Raw genomic sequence first — 4,522 nt, forward strand, 5'->3', positions numbered from 1 at the left:
GGTCTCTCACGTGTCCATGTTCACATCCATGGACGAGCTTTGCTTTTGGATTATCTCCTTTTTTTTTTTTTTGAACTTAACTTTCTTATATAAAATGCAGAAGAAAAAAATAAAATAATACAAGCCCATAAGCCATGGTGTTGTGTTTTCTCCTTTCCATTTTCACTAAGGACCAACTTTAGAACCCCAAAAGAGACCGATCAGAAGTGAAAGCATTTGATGGTGTTAATCTAGAAAAAAGAGCTGTTAGATTACAGATTACAAATCATGTTGTGACTTGTATCTATTTTTTCGAGTAAGAAGTAGTCTTATTTGAATGAAACAAGTTTGTTGCGTACGGATTTCACATACATATATGTGATCTTTACTTTCACGCATCAGTGTGTAATAAGAAAATATCATCTATTAGTTATAAAATGATTAGTTTGTTATCATGGACATTTCTACCTTTTATATTGTGGATGAATACAATTTTGTTGCTTATGATTCAATAGTAGCATATATATAGATGCATGTGGAGAATGCATGTGATTGCGCATACAAATTTGTCTTCTTGTTGATAAACTAAGAAGCAGCTCGAGATTTTAAAACTGTATAGCTAGTAGCTACTCCAACTCAAACGATCTATGTCTCTATATATAGAATAGAGCCTTGGGCACATGAACCGTAGTCTAGTCCCCATATATTAAGGAATGAAATATCAACTCCACGGAGAATAAACATACATCCAAGACAATGTGATAATTGATAAACATATAAGCTAAAAGTTTCAATTTACTAAACAAGAATAACGAACGTGAAAACGTAACATCTAGTTTAGTTCAAAGAGGACTGATATAGAGTAATCAATTTTGAGTGAAGGGAACATGTCGTTCTTTTAGAAAGGCGCTTGTGAATTATTAAAGTTAAAAAGAAGAAGAGGTGCACGAAATTAACGACGGAGATCTAGACGAAGCATCGTTCACACACCTAGTTAGTGACATCACTGTGTCAATCATCTTTGATAAATCTTTTAGCTGTACTCCACTAGGCCTGGGCATAAAATCCGGAACCCGAAATCCGAACCGAACCCGAACCGAAAAACCCGACCCGTTATCCGACCCGAAACGTAAAAATACCCGAACGGGTTTTTTAGGGTGGTACAAAAAATATCCGAACCCAAAGTGTTATTAACCGAACCCGAACGGGTAACCCGAAAAATCTGAAATTAATAGTCAATATAAATATTTTGAAGTATATATAAGTATTCTAATTATTAAATTTAACATTTGTGGTAATATTATATATAATAATAAATACTAAAATTCTAATAAATGATTTAAGTACACAATTAGTTATAAATATGTATTTTATAATTGGCTCATTGAAATAAAAAGTCTACTCTCTATAAGGCAATACATATTGTTTATAAATGATGTTTGTTTTCATGCTTGATTTAACATTTTATTGTTATTTTATCAATTTTATATGTGATAGATTAATTTTTATTTAATTTAGATGTTTTTCTTTATGTTTTACTTCAAAAAATTTGTTTTTTACTTTGGTTATATCCGAACCGAACCGATATAACCCGAATCCGTACGATTTATGATTACTTTATGGGTTTTATGATGCAATACAATTACCGAACCCGAAGTGTTATTATCCGAACCCGACCCGTACTAATAAAATTTTAGTACGGGACCTAGAAGCGTAAACCCGAAAATCCGAAAAACCCGATCCGAATGCCAACGGGTACCCGAACGCCCAGGCCTAAGTATCTCGTTCCCAATGTAATGTCTCTTTCGTCGCGATCGTGTAGAAGCTGCAGGTTGTCCGTGAACCCTAATTTATGAACTGTACCTCCGACAAAGTTTCTTTCTATTTATAGGATGTTTTGTGTTTTTTTAACCATATTAAGAAGAAGATCTAACTTCTGACTTTTCCTTATATTCCGATGGGACAAAATAATAGTACTCGACAATATTAAATGTAATAAAATGCATGAAAGTAACAAAGAATATATGAGTTTGTTAAGGTCATATAGATCTTAAATGTATTATTCGAACGTGAAAATTAATATTAACTGTTGAATACGAAGTCTATGACTGTTGGTTCCTGAATGACGTTTTTCTTGTTTTTAAGTAATTAGATTAAATCTTTTGTGTATAATCGTATATGATACTTTGAACGATTTAACATTAAATATTTTGTTTGTACATCATAAATTTTACATTACGTCACAAAATAGCAATAATCTTATTATACACAAATTTGTTTATATTTGGTGGATGACAAAGTAAAAAACAAGAAATAATATAATAGTGATATATGATAACAATAATCTTATTATACACATACTCAGGGGCGGATGTAGAGCATGAGCAACGGGGGCACATGCCCCCCATCTACTTTTGAAATTTCTTAACAATAAGTTTGATATTTGTACAAGTGCCCCCGATCTTAAAAAAAAAATATATAGTGTAAAATTGTGTGTGCCTCCAGCTAGTTGTGATCCTAGATCCGCCCCTGCACATACTTAACTGTTGTTGCAGTTGTAGAAAAAAAAATTTGTTTCAAAATATGTGTCGTTTTAGAGTTTCAATGCAAAATTTATTAATAATTTTTTTTTACTTTATTTTTCAATTGATTAAAATATGGTTGCGTGTTTATTTTATTAATTTGTGTATATAAACTTCTGGAATGACAATTAAAATGAAAAGGAGATAATATTTATTTATAAGATATTTGGTGGATGTCAAAGTTAAAAACAAGAAATAATATAATAGTGATATATGATATATCAGTATCATCAACATTTGTAGGGAAGCACAAATCGTTACTCACGGGTGACGGGTCCATCAGTATAAAAACTAGGGAAACTTGATTAAGCATATGTATTTACTTCACATACTCTTTTGATGTATTCGAGTATTAAAAGTACGTATTTTCGTCTTAAAACTCTACACTCAAAATACAGGAAAAGTATTCAAAAATATACATTTCTTTTTAAATAAGATAAAGGCTACGTCAAGGGGATCCTTTGTCTCCTTATTTATTTATAATGTGTACTGAGGCTTTAATTGTGAATTTTAAGAAGGCGGAGAGGGAGAAACAATTAACCGGTATGAAAGTAGCGAGAGCTTGTCCGACAATCTCTCATTTGCTATTTGCCGACGATAGCCTTTTCTTTTATAAGGCGAATAGAGAAGAATGTCAAACTATTCTCAGGATTTTAAAAGAGTATGAGGCTGTTTCAGGGCAACAGATTAGTTTTCAAAAATCTTCAATTCAATTTGGACACAAGATTGTAGAGTCCAGTCGGCAAGAGTTGAGAGATATTTTGGGTATTCAGAATCTAGGAGGAATGGGATCTTATCTTGGGTTACCCGAAATCCTTGAGGGATCTAAAGTTCAAGTGTTTGGATTTGTTCAAGAACGCTTGAACAATAGGGTTAGTGGATGGACTTTTAGATATTTTACTAAAGGGGGAAAGGAGGTGATCATTAAGTCGGTGGTTACGGCTCTGCCAAATCATGTCATGTCTGTTTATCGATTACCAAAAGCTACAGTTAAAAAATTAACGAGTGCAGTAGCTCAATTTTGGTGGAGTCCAGGAGGGAGCACAAATGGTATGCATTAGAAATCATGGGATAAGTTATGCATCCCTAAGGATAATGGTGGTTTAGGTTTTAAGGATCTTATGGATTTTAACACGGCAATGCTTGGAAAGCAACTGTGGAGGCTGATTGAGAAGCCAAATACTCTTTTCTCGAGAGTTTTTAAAGGACGGTACTATAGGAATGCTTCACCCCTTGAACCGATCCGATCTTATTCTCCGTCATATGGCTGGAGAAGTATGACCTCTGCTAGATCTCTGGTTTGTAAAGGACTAATTAAAAGGGTGGGAACAGGTTCATCTATTTCAGTATGGAATGATCCTTGGATCCCAGCCACTCGCCCGAGACCAGCAAACAAAAATCTTCACAATAGTTACCCAGATCTCACGGTGGATTCCCTCATTAATTTGGAATCCCGAACTTGGAATCTTGAGGCAATTAGGGCTTTGGTGGATCCTCATGATGCACAAATTATTGAAAGTATTCCCTTAAGTAGAAATCCGATGGACGACAGGAATGGATGGCATTTCACTAATAATGGAAAATATTCGGTCAAATCAGGATATCAATTGGAACGGGTTTATCCTGATTAGGAAAAACCACCAGAATTTTATGGACCTACAGTGGATAAGTTAAAAGCTTTCTGTTGGGAAGTGCGGTGCCCGCCGAAGTTGAGACATTTCTTATGGCAACTCCTTTCAGGCTGTATAGCGGTAATGAAGAATCTTCAGGGGAGAGGAATACAAGGAGATATTTGTTGTACTCGATGTGGGGACCCGGAGGAATCAATAAATCATGTATTTTTTGAATGCCCTCCAGCACGTCAAGTATGGGCATTATCTAAGATACCATCAAATCCAGACCTTTTTCCTACTTGTTCGTTTTTGGTAACATGGATCATCTCTTTTGGAGAATTACTCCAA

This window comes from Brassica oleracea, chromosome C4 (assembly GCF_000695525.1).
Source record: "Brassica oleracea var. oleracea cultivar TO1000 chromosome C4, BOL, whole genome shotgun sequence".
NCBI classification, from domain to species: Eukaryota; Viridiplantae; Streptophyta; class Magnoliopsida; order Brassicales; family Brassicaceae; genus Brassica; species Brassica oleracea.